At 41.9% G+C, this 20,513-nt stretch overlaps 1 protein-coding gene across 1 annotated transcript in view; it reads right to left on the bottom strand.

Annotated features, from left to right (window-relative positions):
• Window positions 1-3,845: 3,845 nt before the first annotated feature.
• NAMPT (nicotinamide phosphoribosyltransferase) overlaps window positions 3,846-20,513 on the bottom strand; it is a 72,565-nt gene continuing 55,897 nt past the window's right edge. The window contains exon 12 of the mRNA XM_080663911.1: window positions 3,846-4,123. The gene's annotated coding sequence lies outside the window, so the exon portion shown is untranslated. The remainder of the gene's footprint in view (window positions 4,124-20,513) is intronic.

Below are 20,513 nucleotides of genomic sequence, written 5' to 3'. Positions count from 1 at the left end.
TCTATGCTTCTCTAATAGAAAGTAAACTCTATATAGACAGGAATTTTTGTTTGTTTTGTTCCTTGTTGGATTCCCAGCATCTAGAACAGTGACTGACACGAGGGAGACAGTAAATATTTGTTAAATGAATAACTGAATTGCATGGAGAGAGATGTTTACAAAGTGATTCATTACATAGAATCTGCCATATTCAGATCAAAAGAGGCCTACTCGTTTAAGCCATCCACAGAAACATGCAGATCATTTTAAAATAGCTAACAAAAAACTTCTATTCAGTATGTACTATGTTCTAAGAACTATGTTAAGCATTTTTACCGGCATTTTCTCTTTAAATCACAGAAAGTTGAGGTCCAGAGAGGTTAAGGTCACACAGCATCAAGTGGCAGAACCAGAATTTGAACTAAAGCTGTTTGAATCCATAAGCTTTGTGTTTAGTCAGCGCATTGCTGCTTCAGAGTGTAGACTTCCCTAATGATTCTTAAATTCTGTCCTGTGTCCCTTTAAAAATCAGTTTACTAACTTAATGCTATGGCTCATATACTATGTGTTTTTCAATAGGCTTATCTCTATTATACTAATATTATATCAGTGTTTATTTAGCCAAGGGCTTCTGTTGGCACTTGTAAGAGCATGCGCTCTTATCCCTGTGTGTTTCTGAGATTTTAGAATCTGTTGATATGTTGTTGGCTTTGCAACTCGTATAAACTCCAAGGCTCATCTTTCACTGAACTTTTAAAACTCTTTAGGGTCCTCTGAAGATACGGCAGGCTGCCTTATAGTTTTCTATTTAATTCAAGTCAACAAATTTCTCGAGTATCTCTGTGCTGGGCTCTGAGGGCACAGAGGATAAAGACAGTTCCTGCCTTCTCAGGCTCTGGGTGGAGCCAGGGAGAACGTTGGAAAGTGCAACATAGCCAAAGGGACAGAGACAGCTTTTGGGGCAGGCAGAGCTGGAGGCTGCAGCAGGAGGTGGGATGATTTTGCCCCATGTGAGGGAAGAGATTTCCCTAGAAGGTGAAGTCTGAGGTGGGCTTGACCAAGTGCAGGGTTTGGGGATGGGTGGGAATCACGGCTCATACTTTAGAATTTGCTTTTCTAGAGAAAACCTCTGCATGGAGCAGACCATTTCTCATCTCACTCACCTTTGTGTAGCCTGCAGTGCTCTGCTTGGATTAGACACTCAGTAAATACACTTTGAATAAATATATGTTTACATTTATACACATGGATTTATTATTTCTCTTTTTTTTTTTTTTGGAGTTTTCTTTAAAGTGGGGCAGTTAGGACTAGATTAAGGTACCAGGAGGAAGTCTCTGATCTCACAATGACTGCAGGCTAGCATGTAACTGTGGAGAAGGAACATAACTTTTGTTTCTTTGCACATTGATTTGCTTATTGTAAGATGAAAGCATTTCCTCCTTTTCCTCTTTCTTGGGTTTTATCAAAATTTTGACTGCTCCAAGCATCTTCCTGGTGAGAACAGATGTAGGGGACTAATAATGGGACATTTGAAAAGTGGATTAACACAGAGATCCGAATGGCCAGATATTTGGTTTACCAGTACTACTCCCTGCATGGAGGTAAAACATCAGTTTTCTTTAATTTCTGAATCTCTTTTAATTTCTCAGCCATAAAACAACAATTCACAAACTCAATAGGAAAAAGAAGTATATTCTTTTAAAAAAGAAAAAATACCTACAAAGTACAATTTTGAAGAATGGAAATAATTATGATTTTTTTGTTTGATTTAATTACAATTCATTTGTAGCAGAAGTGTGAATACTTGCTTACTTACCACAGTCTGTTGATGTTTATGGGCTTATTTTAAAAGAGAGTCAGACTAAGACCTTCATGTATTTAGCTACTTGTCTGCATTAAAGAGATTATTGAAACATAGAAAAAAAATTAGCAAGAAGCAGATACTATCCACCAAATGCCGAAGTATAATCTATGGCCACATTTACTTGGCAAGTGACTTAGGCAAAGTTTAGCCCCTTTCTCTGTAGGCTAGAGGCTAATTTGTTGCTCCATCCTTTTGGCATCATTTCCCCAAAGCACATACAATAATTAACTGATGGCAGTAGGTGGAATTCTGTCCTTCTATCCAGCTTCAACCCAAGAGATTCTTTTTTTTTATACCTTTGCATACAATCTTTATTGAAGTTATACAAAATCTCCCAAAAGTGAAAAAATACATTATATACAAAAACACTTTCCCTTGGGAAGAAGGCTCTTTTCTCTTTTAACATGCAGTGCTTTCAGCTGTAGCTGCAGCCTCTACTGTCCCCTCTATTGCTGCCCGGCTGTCCGCCTGGTTCTCAGCCTGGAAGATAAACAGGGAGCCTGGGCATAAGTGACCCTTGTTCAAGCCATTCCATCTTATACAATTGACTAGACCTCAGTCAAAACAAGTCCCCTAAACTCTACCTTACTCCCCCCACTAAAAGGGCAATGACCAAAGTATAAATCCAATTTCTTAACCACTGTAATAGGGCTGACAGAGCCAATGTTCATACATTACATGGAAAGAAGCAAGCAGAAGTGACCCGAGGTCTTGACAATTAAGCCTTCGCATACATTCATAGTGGTGTGTATACAGGTTCCATTGGCCAGTGAGATGTCCTATAGTCCATACCAAACTGTTTCCTGAATAACCTTATTGTTTTTATGAAGGTTACACTCAAGCAATCATATAAGTCCTTTGGTTGATCTCTTTCCCCCCTTCCCCAATACTCCCCAGCTTTCCCGCTGTAATTTGACAGTCTGTTCAGTGCTTTACTGCCTCTGTATCTTTTTGTTCATCAGGTTATAATGTTCTTTATTTTCCATAAATGAGTGAGATCATGTGGTATTTTTCTTTCATTGCCTGGCTTATTTTACTTAACATAATGCTCTCCAGGTTGCTGCAAATGGTAAGAATTCCTTCTTTTTTATAGCAGCGTAGTATTCCATTGTGTAGATGTACCATAGTTTTCTAATCCACTCATCTGCTGATGGGCATTTAGGCTATTTCCAAATCTTAGCTATGGTGAATTGTGCTGCTATGAACATAAGTGTGCATATATCCTTTCTGATTGGTGTTTCTAGTTTCTTGGGATATATTCCTAGAACCCCCAAGAGATTCTTACCCATTTTAAACTTCAGAAATAAAAATCCAGCCAATGGAGAAACCATGTTATAGGTCTAGATTATGCTCTATTTATAGTTACAGTATTAAGTCCTCATTTATCCTGGGAAATATATTTTTGTATTGTTTTATAGTTTACAAAGCATATTTCATCTTACTCTATGACGATCTTATTGCTCTGTAAGGGAAGATATTTGTATTTGATTTGACAGTTAAGAAACCTGAGCTTGTGCTATTTCTTGAGATCACTTGGCTGGTACTTGACAGAGTCATGTCCAGGGTCTTAATATTCTGACTCCTAGAACCAGGATTTGCTTCCCCAAATGAACTGACTATAAAACTGCAGTAAACCCACAAATCTCAGTAGGGAAATCAATTGTGTTCTAATTTCTAAGTACTTGAACGAAGAAGAAATTTAAATACATATAAAATTAAAATTTAAAAAATCACTAACATTGATTGAATACTAACTACATGCTAGACTTTGAATACATGCATTATCTCACTTAATCCTCCCATAATCCTAAGAAGTGGGTCATTATAGTCATCCCATGTGTATAGATGAAGAAAGGGCTTCTAAAGGTTAAGGGGAAAGTCAAAAGTCACATGGTGAATAGCAGAGCTATATTTGAACTCAAGTCTGCTGGATGCCAGAGCTAAGGGCTTAACCACTCTTGCAACGGTCAAGCAGGAGCCATCAAAGGTCAGAACACAGAAGAACCATGATAAATATGTTTATTGCATGTTCCCTCTGTGTAGACATAGTGCTATATGGTTTACATGCAATTTCTCATTTGCTTCTTACAACAAACCTGTGGAAGAGGATGAGTCACTGCTTCAGTTTTACAGATGGTACAACTGAGACACAGAGAAGTGCAGTATCTTGCTCAGGTTCACATAGTAAATGGCAGAGCTGGGATCAGAATCCAAAAAATACTTTGCTCAGAATCTGGGTACTTCCAATCTGTCTAATGCTTTAAGCTGGTCTTTTCTCATCTGTTTTGGTCAAAGGCAAGACAGGGGTGGGAAGAGTGAGGGAGGTTAGATTGTTTAAGGTGCTCGGGACTCTTGGGCATGTGAAGGGAGCAACACCATGCCACTTTGGGCAAGCTGGAAATAAGCAAACTTTGACTACAAGAAAAGTAAAAATTTAATAGGGACTTTCTACAAAGACTTTGGCGTTGGGAGAGTTGTCTGGAAAATACCACATTATTGGCTTGAGAACAATAAATATGCTTCAGAGATTTTCACTGTAAAGTAGGGGTTTGGACAAGTTAGAAGTGTGTTTACTCCCATGGATCTGAAGAGAGGACAAGGTTGGGTTAAGTAACTATTAATAACAGTTGACTATAAGGAAAAACAACCATGGGCTGTGGTTGCCACAGTCTGCTCATCATGCTAATATGCACTACTTGTTTATTTTGTATTATTGTTACTGGTTTCGGGCATGCAAAATTAGATTAATCATAATCCTTGCTTTATAGCACATTGTCTACACTGGTCCTTGTGACTGGTTTATACTGATTATTGTTTTTAAAAATTCTCATTTTAATGCATAATTAAGTGAGAACATATTCTAATATGTGCTCCTGGGTACTGTGGACCCAGAGCTACAGCTCTGGCACTTGGTTTATCTGTGAAATCTTTCCCACATACTGGACATCAAACTAGGAGGAAATGGCTCTCAGCCCTGAGCTCCAGAACATGGCCAATGATGGTGCCATCGGTAAGCAGCTCCTCTCCTTTCCAGCAGGAGTTAAGTGTTAGGGGCAGCGTCAGCCACAGGCTGGGTGAGAGCATAGTATTCATGACATCCTCTCCAAATTCCAAGGAGATAAAACAAACAAGTGATCCTTTTCTAGGAAAAGGGAGGCCATGTTCCAGTGCCCTTTAAATCTCCATTCCTCTGCCAGTTAAAAAAGTTGCTCACACTCTCAACCCTTTTTCTTGGGAGGGCCAGTTGGAGTGAGGCCAGCAGAGCAGCTTCTAATAGGAAAACTGGGGAGCCTGCACTCTTCTCCATCAGTGGCCTGGTTAGAAATCCTGTAATCAGGCAGTTACAGGGAGAAGTTGAGGTGGCTTTGGAGAAAAATCCCTTTCCAAACCACCCACCTAGCATACTTTCATACTTGTCTCTTTTTTCCTTATCATAATTTTTTTCTGTTTCTTTGGGAAACATATTTGTTCCTTCTTCCCTACCACCAAAGTGAATTTTAATTGTGAAACCAAAGTGGGACTGGGCATTTTGTGTTTCTAGTGGTTGAGGTCATTGTTAAGACTATTCCTCTATCAAAGGCATCTGGGTTACATTTTTTTTGTTGTTGTTGTCTCTAGTTTGGCAGCACATTGCAGTGGCTAAGAACATGAGCCGTGCAGTTGTAGTGACTGGTTTCAAGTTCTAGCTCCATATACTAGCACATTTGAAAACAAATTTCGGCAACACATTTCACTTTGCTTAATATTAGTCCTTATTTATGAGATAATGGTAATTACATAAAATTGTTATGAAGACCAATTCAGACCTCCTTTGTAATACACTTAGTACAGTCCTTGGCACATAAAAAGCACTCAGTAAATGTTAGTTACTGACAAAGACAAGTATCACAAGATCTCACTCATATGTGAAATCTAATGAACAAAATAAACTGATGAACAAAATAGATCCAAAGACATAGAAACATAGAACAGAATGTGGAATCTCAGAGGGAAGGTGGGTGGGTGGGGAGGGATCAACCAAAGAATTTGTATGCATATATTCATAACCCATGGACACAGACAATAAGGTGGTGAAGGCCTGGGCAGCAGGAGGGGGGGCTAGAAGGGGCCAATGGGGGAAAAAGGGGACATACGTAATACTTTCAATAATATAAGTTTTAAAAAAATGTTAGTTACTGATATTATTATAAAACATATCTATACTAATAATAGAGAAATATGCAAATTATCCATTACAGCATCACGTCACGACCAGATCAGCAGGCTACATCCCCGCCCTCTGCTCAGGCAGCTGCAAGGCCCAGGGTAGGATAGGATATGATAGGAGAGGATAAGAAAGGAGAGGGAGAGGAAGGCAGGCCTGCATGCAGACAGGCCAAGAGGAGAAACAGAAATACAGAAAGGGAACAAGAAAAAGACACAGGAATGGAAAAGGGAAGGAAATGTGGGGCTGCATGTGGGAGGGGGTGGTGACAGTGGGGGCAGGGGGGAGGCAGGTGTGCCCTGCGAGGGGTGGGATGGGAGCCCCACCCAGACACAGGAGGAGGGCGGTGGCCCCCAGCATGGGCTGTTGGCCGGGAGGCGCCCATGGGTCCGGGACGAAGTGTTGGACGGTCTGAGGCCTTCTGGGCGAAGGCGCTCCTGCTTTGTGGTGGCAGCAGCAGTGCCCAGGCCACGTGGGCCTTGGCCACTCTTGCTGGGAATGGGAGCAGGACGGTGGCAGGGAGGTTGGGGAAGGGGGGCGGTGAACACCTGGCTGGGGCTGAGCCCTGGGCTGCGGGTTAATGCCCCCCCCCCCCCACTGGAAGCTTTAAGAAGGGAGGGAGGGAGGGAAGAACTTTATAAAAGAGTCAGTAGAGAGCAGAGTTAAAGAAGGAAAGAGGATGTATGAGTGAACTGTAGGAGCTATAATGAAAATCAAGTGTAGTTGTGTACTGGGGACAGATTTTAAAAGTAGGAGTCAGAAAAGAAAAAAGATAAATGATAGTGAATAATTAGGTAGATAGATAGATATTAAAGCAGTGGAAGTAAGTAGAGAAGAATGTATCGGAAAGGTAGGCTGAGAGAGAAAAAGGGAGGGAAGAAAAAATTTAAAGGGGGAGCCAGTAGAGCTTAAAAGGAGAATGGGAAGAAGGAAGAAATGGGGGAGGGAGTAAAGCAGGTCCGAGGGAGGAAGTCAAGAAAAAAATTAAGGTGGGAAGGAAGGAAAAGGGGAGGGAGGGCAGGGGTAAAGATAAAGGAAAGAAGGAATGTGGGGAGGTAGGGAGGGTAGGAGAAAGATGGGAAGAAGGATGATGGAACAGAAGTAGGAAATAAGAAGGAAAGAAAAGTTTATAAATGATGAGTCAGTAGGAAAAGTGTTACATAAAGGAGAGAAAAAAATTGTGTGAGAGGGAGAAGCCAAAAGGAAGTCAAATACAATTGTGTGTGAAGGGGATAAGACTAAAAAAAAAAAGTTAATAGTGGTGACAAGGCTGGCAGGGGAGGGCAGTTAGGGGGATCAGGCAGGCAGGCAGAGTGGTTAGGGCAGGCAGGCAGGTGAGCGGTTAGGAGCCAGAGTTCCTGGATTGCGAGAGGGATGTCCAACTGCCAGTTTAGGCCTGATCCCTGGGGCAGTTGGACATCCCCTGAGGGCTCCCGGATTCGAGAGGGTGCAGGTCCAGCTGAGAGACCCCCCCCCATGCACGAATTTCATGCACTGGGCCTCTAGCATCTTTTTTTTTTTAATTATTTTTTATTTTTAAGGGCATTGCTATTTATTTATTTATTTTTTTTTTTTTTTTACATTTTTTTTAATTGTTTGAAGTATTAAAAATAGTAGTACATATGTCTCTTTTTTTCCCCCATTGACCTCCCCCCACCCTCTAGCATCTTAATATACTTATATTTTTATTTCTCTTGGCTGAATACCCTGAAGTAGGATTTTTGGACCCAAGAGTGTGTGCATTATACATTTTAACACATGGTGCCTGATTACTATCTAAAAAGTTTGCAGTGGTTGCCCTGACCTGTGTTGCTAAGTGGTTAGAACATCAGCCCATGCACCAGAGAGTTTCAGGTTCGATTTCCAGTCAAGGGCAAGTACGTGGGTTGCAGGTTTGATCCCAGACCCCAGTTGGGATGTGTGCAGGAGACAACCAATCAATGTGTCTCTCTCACATGAATGTTTCTCGCTCTCTCCCCAATCTCTCTTCCTCTACCTCTCTTCCACTCTCTAAAAATCAATGGGAAAAATATCCTCAGGTGAGGATTAACAACAACAACAAAGAAGTTTGCAATGGTCAGTTGGTTAGAGCACTGTCCCCATATGCCAAGGTTGTGGGTTCAAGTTCCAGTCATGGCACATAAAAGAAGCAACCAATAAATGCATAAATAAGTGGAATAAGAAATCAATGTCTGCCCCACCCTGCCCCCTCCCTTCTGCTCCAGTGCCTGCCTTCCTTTCTCTCCCTCTCTCTCAATCAATTAGAAAAAAAAAGTTTGCTGCAATTTATCATCCTACTATTAGTGAACGGGAGTGGTCTTCTTCCCCAAACTTAACCAACATAGGATTAGGAATTATTTAAATTTTGGCCAATATGATGGGTAGAAATGATTTTCTTATTTTGATTTGCATCTTCCTGACTTCTAAAGAAAGATGCACCTATACGTAGACTTATTGGCTATTTTCAGATTGTCTTCTAACTCTGAACAGTCTATGCCTATTTCTAGCCTTTGTCCATGGGATTTTACAAATATCTGAGTAAATATTACTAATTTATAAGAACTCTCCATGAATTAAGGATATTACCTGTTGAAAATATTTTTTATCATTATATGTTTGTCTTCCATTTATTTTATGATCTTTGCTATACTGCCATTTACATTTTTCATGTAGACCAATGTAACCATGTTCCTTTATGTCTTCTGGGTATCCTGTTATTTTTCAAAGACTTTTTAGTGCCATGTATATGCTAGAATCATGCTGTTGTTCTCATTTCATTATAGCAGTGGCTCTCAATTTTCTGTGGACATCAGAATCACTTGTGAAGCTGTTGAAAACTATGTTTTGGGGCTTGGTCACATAATTTCAAGAGGTGGGGCTTAGACACATGTTTATGAAAAAGGAGCATCTCATTTTGAAAAATGCCTGCTTAAAAGTAGGTTCTTATGAACATGGACAACTGTGTGGTGATTGTGGGGGGAAAATGGGTGGGTGGAGGTGGAAGAGGGTATGGGGGTTAAATGGTGATGGAAAAATAAAGGAAAAAAAGTAGGTTCTTAAATTGGCAAAATGTTAATATAGTTGTTGAAGCTGGGTGCTATAGATGGAATGTTTGTATCCATCCCAGATTCATACATTGAAATCTTACCCCTCATTGTGATGGTGTTAGAAGACTGGGCCTTTGGGAAGTGTTTAGGTTGTGAGGGTGAATCCCTCATGAATGGCACAGGTGCTCTTAAAAAAAGATGCCAGACCTACCTCAAAAAAGAAGGAAAAAATGGTAATAAATTATCTAACTCTACAACTTAAAGAATTAGAAAGAGAGCAACAAGAAAAGCCCAGAGTAAGCAGAAGGAAGGAGATAATAAAGATCAGAGCAGAAAGAAATGACATAGAGACCAAAAAGACAACAACAAACAAACAAACAAACAAACAAAAAACAATACAAAAGATCAATGAAACCAAAAGCTGTTTTTTTTTGAAAGGATAAACAAGATTGATGAACCTCTAGCCAGGCTCACTAAGAAGTAAAGAGAGAGGACCCAGATAGATAAAATCAGAAATGAAAGAGGCGAAATAACAGCAGACCCCACAGAAATACAAAGGATTGTAAAAAAAATACTATGAACAATTCTATTACAACAAACTGGACAACTTGGAGGAAATAGACATATTCCTAGAAAAATACAACCTTCCAAAACTCAATCAGGAAGAATCTAAAAATCGCAATAGGCTGATAACTATGGAGGAAATGGAAGCAGTCATCAAAAAGCTTCCAGCAAACAAAAGCCCAGGGCCAGATAGCTTCACAGGAGAGTTTTACCAAATACTCAAAGAAGAACTAAAACCTATCCTCTTTAGACTATTCCAAAAAATTCAAGAGGAAGGAACTTCCAAGCTCATTCTATGAAGCCAGCATTACCCTAATACCAAAACCAGATAAAGACAACACAATGAAAGAGAATTACAGGCCAATATCCCTCATGAACATAGATGCCAAAATCCTCAACAAAATTCTAGCAAATCTGATCCAGCACTACATCAGAAAGATCATACACCATGACCAAGCAGTATTTATTCTGGGCATGCAAGGATGGTACAATATCCACAAATCAATAAACGTGATACATCACATAAACAAATTGAGAGATAAAAATCACATAGTCATATCAATTGATGCAGAAAAACCATTTGACAAAATCCAGCACCCTTTCTTGATAAAAAAACTTCAGCAAAGTGGGAATAGAGGGATCATACCTCAACATAATAAAAGCCTTAGATTGACAAACCTACAGCCAACATCATACTCAATGGGCAAAAACTAAAACCATTTCACCTAAGAATAGGAACAAGACAGGGATGCCCACTTTCACCACTCCTGTTCGACATGGAAGTGCTAGCCATAGCAATTAGACAAGAAGAAATAAAAGGTATCCAAATTAGAAAAGAAGTAAAACTGTCATTATTCGCAGATGACATGATACTGTACATAGAAAACCCTAAAGACTCTATCAAAAAATTATTAGACTTAATAAATGAATTCGGCAATATAGCATGATACAAAATTAATGCCCAGAAATCTATGGCACTTCTATACTAGTACACAATAGTGAACTTACAGAAAGATTAAAAAAATCCCATTTACCATCGCACCAAAAAAATTAAGATACCTAGGAATAATTTTAACTAAGGAGGTAAAAGACCTGTACTCGGAAAACTACAGGACACTGAAAAAAGAGATAGAGGAAGACATAAACAGATGAAAGAACATACCATGTTCATGGATTGGGAGAATCAACATAATTGTCCATACTACCCAAAGCAATTTATAGATTCAATGTACTCCCCATTAAAATACCAACGGCATATTTCACAGACCTAGAATGAACTCTCCAAAAATTTATCTGGAATTAAAAAAGACCCTGAATAGCTGCAGCAATCCTGGGAAAGAAGAACAAATTAGGAGGGATCTCAAAATCAGATATCAAGCTATATTACAAAGCCACTGTTCTCAAAACTGCTTGGTACTGGCACAAGAACAGACATATACACCAATGGAATAGAATACAGAACCCAGAAATTGACCCAAACCACTATGCTCAATTAATATTTGCCCATTTTTTAAGTTGGGTTGTTTATCTTCCTTTTGTTATGTTGCATAAGTTCCCTGTAAATGTTGGAGATTAAACCCTTATCGGAAATAACATTGGCAAATATGTTCTCCCATACAGTGGGCTTTCTTGTTGTTTTGTTGATGGTTTCTTTGTGGTGCAGAAGCTTTTTATTTTGATATAGTCCCATTTGTTTATTTTCTCTTTAGTTCCCATTGCCCTAGGAGCTGTATTGGTGAAGATATTGCTTTGGCATATGTCTAAGATTTTGCTGCCTGTGGATTCCTCTAAGATTTTTATGGTTTCCTGTCTTATGTTTAAGTCCTTTATCCACTTTGAGTTTATTTTTGTGTATGGTGTAAGTTGGAGGTCTAGTTTCATTTTTTGCATGTATCTGTCCAATTTTCCCATCACCATTTATTGAAGAGGCTTCCATTTCACATTGTATGTTTTAGACTTCTTTGTTAAAAATTATTTGCCCATATACATGTGGGCTTATTTCTGGGCTCTGAATTCTGTTCCATTGGTCTGTGTCTGTTTTTCTGCCAATACCATACTGTTTTGATTGTCATAGATATCTTATCTAATAAAAGAGTAATATGCAAATTGACCATCACTCTAAGACATAAGATGGCTGCCCCCATGTGGTCAAAGATGGCTGCCCCCATGTGGACACAAGATGGCCGCCTCAAGATGGCCTGCAGGGGAGGGCAGTTGTGGGTAGTTAGGGGTGACCAGGCCAGAAGAGGAGGGCAGTTGCAGGGGGACCAGGCCAGCAAGGGAGGGCAGTTGGGGGGGGACCCAGGCCTGCAGGGGAGGGCAGTTGTGGGCGATCAGGCCAGGAGGGAGGGCAGTTAGGGGTGACCAGGCCAGCAGGGGAGGGCAGTTGTGGGTGACCAGGCCTGCAGGGGAGGACAGTGAGAGGCAACCAGACTGGCAGGGGATGGCAGTTAGGGGTGATCAGGACGATAGGGGAGGGCAGTTAGGGGCACTCGGGCTGTCTGGGGAGCAGTTAGGTGTCGATCAGGCTGGCAGGGGAGTGGTTAGGGGGTGATCAGGCTGGCAGGCAGAAGCAGTTAGGGGCAATCAGGCAGAGGTAGGTGAGCAGTTGGGAGTCAGCAGTCCTGGATTGTGAGAGGGATGTCCGACTGCCTGTTTGGGCCCGTGCACGAATATCGTGCACCGGGCCTCTAGTGTAGTATAATTTGAAATCAGGGAATGTGATACTTTTGGCTTTGTTCTTTTTTCTCAGGATTGCTTTGGCTGTTGGAGGCCCTTGTGGCTCCATACAAATTTGATGATTTTTTTTCTATTTCTTTGAAAAATGCCATTGGGATTTTAATGGGAATTACATTAAATCTGTATATTGCTTTAGGTAACATGGCATTTTAACTATGTTGATTCTTCCAATCCATGAACATGGAATATTGTTCTATCTCTTTGTATCATCTTCAATTTTGTTCAGTGTCTTTTAGTTTTTTTTAAATTTTAATTTAATTTTTTTATTGTTCAGATTATTACAATTGTTCCTCTTTTTTACCCCCACAGCTCCCCTCCACCCGGATCCCACCCCACCCTCTACCCTTACCCCCCTCCCCACTGTCCTCATCCTTAGGTGTACGATTTTTGTCCAGTCTCTTCCCGCACCCACCCCCCCTTTCCCCCGAGAATTGTCAGTCCACTCCCTTTCTATGCCCCTGATTCTATTATATTCACCAGTTTATTCTGTTCATCAGATTATTTTATTCACTTGATTTTTAGATTCACTTGTTGATAGATATGTATTTGTTGTTCATAATTTTTATCTTTACCTTTTTCTTCTTCTTCCTCTTCTTAGAGAATACCTTTCAGCATTTCATATAATACTGGTTTGGTGGTGATGAACTCCTTTAGCTTTTTCTTATCTGTGAAGCTCTTTATCTGACCTTCAATTCTGAATGATAGCTTTGCTGGGTAGAGTAATCTTGGTTGTAGGTTCTTGCTGTTCATCACTTTGAATATTTCTTGCCACTCCCGTCTTGCCTGCATAGTTTCTATTGAGAAATCAGCTGACAATCGTATGGGTGCTCCCTTGTAGGTTACTAACTGCTTTTCTCTTGCTGCTTTTAATATTCTCTCTTTGTCTTTTGCCCTTGGCATTTTAATTATGATGTGTCTTGGTGTGGGCCTCTTTGGATTCCTTTTGTTTGGGGTTCTGTGCACTTCCTGGACTTGTAAGTCTATTTCTTTCACCAGGTGGGGGAAGTTTTCGGTCATTATTTCTTCAAATAGGTTTTCAGTATCTTGCTCTCTCTCTTCTTCTGGCACCCCATAATTCTGATGTTGGTATGCTTGAAGTTGTCCCAGAGGCTTCTTACACTATCTTCAACTTTTTGGATTCTTTTTTCTTTTCCGGTTGAGTGTTTTTTTGCTTCTTTGTATTTCAAATCTTTGACTTGATTCTTGCAATCCTCTAGTCTGCTATTAGATCTCTTTATGGTATTTTTTATTTCAGTCAGTGTATGCTTAATTTCTAGTTGGTCCTTTTTCATATCCTTAAGGGTATCGCTAAATTTATCAGCCATTTCTAGAAAATTATTGAAAAACCTTATAACCGTGGTTTAGAACTCTATATCCAGTAGTTTGCTTTCCTCCATTTCTTTCATTTGTGGATCTGTTTCTTTGTCTCCGCATTTTCACTGCTTCCCTGAGTTGATAGAGTGGCTTTGTGTGCTATGTTTCCTATATGGCCCAGTGGCTCAGCCTCCCCAGTTACCTGAGGTGGACACTTTTGGTGCACCCCTTTGTGGGCTATGTGCACAGCTTTGTTGTAGTTAAGCCTTGATTGTTGTTGGTATCACTGGGATGAATTGACCTCCAGGCCAATTGGCTGTGAGGATCAGCTGTGTCTACGCTGGGAGAACTTCTGTGCTGGAGACACTCTTATGAGACAAGACTTGCAAAAACCTCTGTACTCAGCTTGGCTGGGCCAGAGCCTCAGGGCGGAGCAGATAGCATTTGTTTCCCATCAGCCCTGCCCTAATAGGCCCCTGTGTCTCAGTGTCCCATGGTAATCGCTGCAAGCACCTCTGAGAGAAAGCCGCTCTCGATTTTCGCCTGCTGCCAGACAGTCCAGTTTCACCCTGTATGAGTCTGGGTCCCCAGAGTCTTGCCCAGAACTGGAGTTCAGCGCAGTCAGGAGCTTTTGTCTCCCTCCCGCTTGAGAAAGCCAGCCACGCACTCAGTTGCCAGTCCTCTCTGCCTGCGTGCATCTCAGTACCTCTGCCTCCTGCAGCTCCTCTGAGTCTCAGTGTGCTTTTCTCTTTCCTTCTAGTTGTAGAATTTCCACTCAGCCAGCCTTCCTGTGGTTCTGGATGATGTCCGTTTTGTCTTTTAGTTGTAGTTTTGAAATTGTTGTGCGAGGCAGCAGTTTAGGTGTTTACCTATGCCTCCATCTTGGTTTCTCCCAGTGTCTTTTAGTTTTCAATGTACAGTTCCTAGGGCCTTCACATCCTTTGTTAATTCCTAGGTATTTTATTTTTTGTTGTTGCAATTGCAAATGGGAATTGTTCTTTTTTTCATTTCTTTTTCTGAATATCGTTGTTAGTTTATAGGAATGAAATGGATTTTTGAACATTAATTTTTGTATCCTGCAACTTTACTGTATTTATTATTTCTAATAGTTTTTTGGTGGAGTCTTTAGGGTTTTCTTTATAAAGAATCATGTCATCTGCAAAAAGTGACAGTTTTACTTCTTCATTCCCAATTTATATGCCTTTTCTTTATTTTGTCTGAATACTCTGGCTAGGACTTCTAGTACTATTAAATAAGTTGCGAGAGTGGGCATCTTTGTCTTGTTTCTGATCTTAGAGGAAAAGCTTTCAGTTTTATACTATTGAGTATAATATTAGTTGAGGGTTTGTCATATATAGCCTTTATTATGTTGAGGCACTTTCCTTTTATACCCATTTTATTGTTTTATTCATGAATGGATGGTATATTTTGTCAAATGCTTTTTCTGCATCTATTGATATGATCATATAATTTTATCCTTTATTTTGTTAATGAGGTGTATCCATTGATTTTTGAATGTTGAATTACCCTTGTGCCCCTGAAATGAACCCCTTGATTGTGATGTATTAACTTTTAAATGTATTGTAGTATTGTAGTATTCAATTTGCTAGTATTTAAAATTTTTGCATCTATATTCAACAGAGATATTGGTCTGTAATTTTCGTTATTTGTGTTGTCCTTGCCAGGTTTTGGTATCCAGTTAATATTGACCTCATAGAATGAGGTCTGTAAAATCGAGGGTTTACTGTACTTGACACCACTATTTAGCAGGTTGATAGTAGAGGTCTTTCCTTTATTTTCCAGTAGGTGGAGCTGAAGCACAATTTTTTTATTTTCTCTTACCTGCACTGCTGTGGCTTCCAGGATCTCTGTGAGACCGTCACCTTGCTTGTGGGAAAATGCTCTGTATTCCCCGTGGAAGTGGGCATTCCCTTTATGTCCCAGCTATCTCAGTCTCAGGGCACCACTCCCAGGGATTGGAAGTGGTGAGCTGTGGTTCTCCTGTGTATTCCCTGTGCTGCCTTCCTGTAACCAGAAGCTGCTGCCAGGGCTGCTCTGTCTGAGTTGACTCAGCTGTCTCTACCATCTGCACTGGGATGAGTGGGAGGGAGAAAGCAGGTTTGCAGAACTGTGGTTCTGCTTTTCCTAATGGGTTTAGCCACTTTGGCTAGAAAGTACTTTCAGCCCTTTTGCAAACTGCCAATTGAGGATTTTACTGCTGGGTGGGCCACAGGGGAATAGAATGGCCAGGTTTAGCATCTGTGAAATATTTTGTCAGGTGCTGATGGGCTTTGGAACACTGATTTTTTTATGCCATTTTTTGTCTCTGACCCTGGGCCCAGCCTCAGTGTGTGATAGCCACCTGGGCCCACTTGCTGTTTCTTTTGCTGCTGTCTGTTTGGGGGCTGCATCTCAACCCTTCGCTCCTATCATATCTGCTAGCACTAAGGTGAGTGTGGGACTGCATGCAGCTTCTGCCCCTGTCTTCCTCCCTCCCTGTCCTGTCTCCGCTGTTCACTCCGATATCAGATGTCTCAATGCATGATGTCTCAGACATGTTTGCGTGTTGATCAGGAAATCCTTTGTTGAGTTATAACTGTCCAATGCATTGTAACTTGAAGGGGAGAGACCTGGAGATCTCATGCTGCTGTGCTGCTGGCGTCACCTTCCCAATGTCCTCTTATTAAAAATGGAATTAGGGCCAAAACCGGTTTGGCTCAGTGGATAGAGCGTCAGCCTGCGGACTGAAAGGTCCCAGGTTCGATTCCGGTCAAGGGCATGTAACTTGGTTGTGGGCACATCCCCAGTAGGAGGTGTGCAAGAGGCAGCTGATCGATGTTTCTCTCTCATCGATGTTTCTGACTATCCCTCTTCCTTCCTCTCTGTAAAAAATCAATAAAATATATATTTTAAAAAAAATGGAATTAGGGAAGAAATTTGGGAAGGAGACAGATATCTGAAAAAAAAATTACATCTCTTTGTTGGTTTTCTCTACTTTTTGCTAAACAGCTCTAGTTCTCTTAATTTTTCTCCATGTTGTTTTCTAGATCTGGAACCAGCCTGATACTCTCTAGTAGTGTATTTGGAGAGGCACTATAACAGTGGAGTGCCAGAATGGGGTGATAGCTTAAAGCTGTATCCTTTGGAACTAGACTTCCAGGATTTGAATCCCAGTTTGGCCCCGAATAAAGTACTTAAGTAAACAGATGGCCAAAAACATTATCTATTAAACTAGAGGCCTGGTACATGAAATTCGCGCACGGGGGCGGGTCCCCTCAGCCCAGTCAATCCAGGACCCCTCAGAAGATGTCTGACTGCCAGTTTAGGCCCGATCCTGGGAATTGGGCCTAAACTGGCATCGGACATCCCTCTCACAATCCTGGACTGCTGGCTGCTAATCACTCACCTGCCTGCCTGCCTAGTTGCCCCTAACTGCATCTGCCTGCTGACCTGATCAGCCCTCACAGACTCTGCGTGCCAGCCTAGTCACCCCTAACTGACCCCCACTGCTGGCCAGGTCGCCCCCAACTGCCCCCTCCCTGCCGGCCTGGTTGCTCCTAACTGCCCCCCCCCCTACCGGCCTGGTAACCCCTTACTGGCCTGGTCACCCCCAACTGCCCCCCCCCCCCCCGTGCTGGCCTAGTCATCCCTCACTGCCCCCCCTGCCAGCCTAATCGGCCCCAACTGTACTCCCTCCCCCGCCAGCCTGGTTGCCCCTAACTGCTCCCCCGCCAGCCTGGTAACCTCTTACTGCCCCCCCCCTGCCAGCCTGGTTGCCCCCAACTGCCCCCTCTGCTGGCCTGGTCACCCCCAACTGCCCCCCCTGCCGGTCTGGTTGCCCCTCACTGCCCCCCCGCTGGCCTGGTCACCCCACGCATCCTGATGTTTAGTTGTTTGGTCGTCCTTCACTAACCCCCCTGCCAGCCTGATCATAGGCAGCCATCTTGTGAGGGCGTGATGGTCAATTTGCATATTACATCTTTAGTATATAGGATGAGGGTTAGTAATGGTCCATGATCACAGTACAGAAAGCTCCAAATCTAAGGTTTTTAGTAACTTGAGGGTAAAATCTGGTCTGCTGATTGGAATCTATTTGGCAGGAAAATGACATGAACTGTTATCTTGATTTAATCCACTTAAAAGGTATTTGTACATGTTATTACAGAAATATTAATGTGTTTGATTAGGGGGTAGCCCCAGACCCTGCTTGGAGAGTTATGTAATTTATAATGTATGGGCCATACTTTTAAAATCTGAAAAATTCTCAATTCCAAAAACATTGGGCCCTAAGAATTTAAGATAAGGGACTGTGAGCCATTATTCTCCTTTTAAAAATATGGTAGCTAGAATGAATGCAAGACTTAATTTGTGGTCAGTGTATCAGCTCAAAGTTTATTAGGGGGTGAGAAGAGTGTCTAGGTATGATAGTCATCCCCAAAACTCTAATTTCACCCTCATAGGTGTGGTGGTAAAATGTGGCTCAAAAGGTACGGTTAGGTGGCTTTGCAAGGCCTCCTGAAAGGTGCTTTCAGGAAAGTCCCACAGTGCACTGGCTTTGGCCATTCCCCAGCCAGTAGTTTCATAGATGTTTTCTGGTAAATGAGGACTCTTGGCTGTAAGCAACAGAAGCCTACGTGAGCTAGCTCAAGCCAAAGGATTCTCAAGGAACACAAGATCAAGAAGCAACTGGGCCTTAGGGATGTTCTGGAACCAGGATAAAAGCCCCATGGAAACCTAAGGGTTCCCTCACTCTCTTTTTTCCTGCCTCTCCAAGTCCACTTCATCTATCAATCTGGCCGAAGCAGCACTTTTCTAGTTTCTAATACACTTGGCAGAAAATGGCCTTTGCCAAAAGCTCCTGTGCCTTATCTGCTCCATTTATAAGCACACCTGATTGTGGCTGAACTTCTGAGTTCAAATTCCTCAAGAGGGAGTCATTGGCTGGTCCAGTGGGTGAAGGAGGTGTAGAGGGACAGGGGCTCCTTTTCCAAACATAGCTGTTTCCTTGGTAGCTTTGTGGATGAGGAGGGGATGTGCAACTCCTAGTAAAGTGTGTGAAGATTGGAGAATAAAAGGGTTGGGCAGACCCCACTCCCTGCAAAAAATAGGCATATATATTATCTTAGTTCAGGCTGCTATAACAATACCATAGGCTGTGTGGCTTAAACCAGCGGTCGCCAACTGGTAGTCCATGAGGTCCCAAAGGTTGGCGACCGCTGGATTAAGGAAACTTTTGGAGCAGCGGTCGCCAACTGGTGGCCCGCGGACCACTGGTGGTCCGTGAGGTCCAAAAGGTTGGTGAACACTGGCTTAAACAACCATTTATTTCTCACAGTTCTGGAGGATGGACGTCCAAGATCAGGATAGTAGCATTGGGTTCTCGTGAGAGCTCTCTTTTGGGCTTATAGACAGCCTCATTCTCACATGGCAGAGAGATATCTCATTGTCTCCTCTCCTTATAAGGGCACTAATCTGATCACAAAGTCTCCACCATCATAACTTCATCTAAACCCAATTACCTCCCAAAAGTACCATCTCCTAATCCCATCATATCACAAAAGGGGTTAGGGCTTCAACATATGAATTTTGGGGGCACACAGACATTCAGTCTATAGTATGTATTACATATAGTATATATGCAAAAGCCATGGCAGGGAAGTTATTCACTTTTGGATTCATGTGGTTCTCCTTGAAGCCCAGAGATGTACAAAGTGGCTGGGTCAGGTAGGTCAGACTATAAGCAGAAAAGTCCTGGATTCTATACCTTGAAGAAAAATAAGCCACAAATTCACTTTCACTGCTGTATCTGTCTGCACCGAGCTGAAAATGGTGGTTTAAAAAAGGCCAGCTAGTAATCTGACCAATTTGAGAAAGTTATGTCTGGTTATTGTCAGGGTAGGTGTAGGGTGTGAGAAGACCTAAGAAGAAAGGCCAACAGCCCTGAGAGAAACAGAGATGGATGGACTCTTTCACCTCCTCAGTCTCTCAGTGCCCAAGCTATATGTGGTTTCTTTCCACAGGTCTGCGTCTGAGCATCTAAACAAAGGACTTCGCTGGTGCCCTTTTGTATAGGCCAGTGGTCGGCAAACTCATTAGTCAACAGAGCCAAATATCAACAGTACAATGATTGAAATTTCTTTTGAGAGCCAAATTTTTTAAACTTCAACTTCTTCTAACGCCAAAGCTTCAAAATAGACTCACCCAGGCTGTGGTGTTTTGTGGAAGAGCCACACTCAAGGGGCCAAAGAGCTGCATGTGGCTCGCGAGCTGCAGTTTGCCGACCACTGGTATAGGCAATCTGAGGCCATTCCTTGCCCATCAGACCCTCAAGGCTCTGGGCCACTTTTAACTGTGGCTCTTCATCTCTACTGCTGAGATGAAATCAAGAGCAGCCCAGTCTCCTCCTTCCCTTGGAATTGTAGACAAAACCATGCCATACTCACCAGGGTTTCACTTAATTGCTGTCCTTTACCTGTGTGACTGTCTGGCACATGGCATTTTTACTAGGTGGGACAGAAATCAAGGGTCTGATTGAGCCCTCTTCATGAAGGAATGATTTTCCTCTTGCACTTTTTGAGAACTTTTGGAGATGGGACCAACCCCAAAGACTTTCTGATTTGGGAGGACATGCCCCTTAAAAACTCTGGGTCCCTGCTCTCCAATCAGTATAAATGAAGATAACTAGCCAGTACTATCTTTTCATATAGACGTAGATGAGAAGAACTCCACTGTTGAACATATGGCTGGGGGTCATAAAGTTCACCCTGAGCTGAATTATATATGTTCCTGTGCAAATAAATGT

Source organism: Plecotus auritus, assembly GCF_963455305.1.
Source record: "Plecotus auritus genome assembly, chromosome: 4".
Taxonomy (NCBI): domain Eukaryota; kingdom Metazoa; phylum Chordata; class Mammalia; order Chiroptera; family Vespertilionidae; genus Plecotus; species Plecotus auritus.
This window is presented reverse-complemented; position numbering and strand designations above follow the sequence as displayed.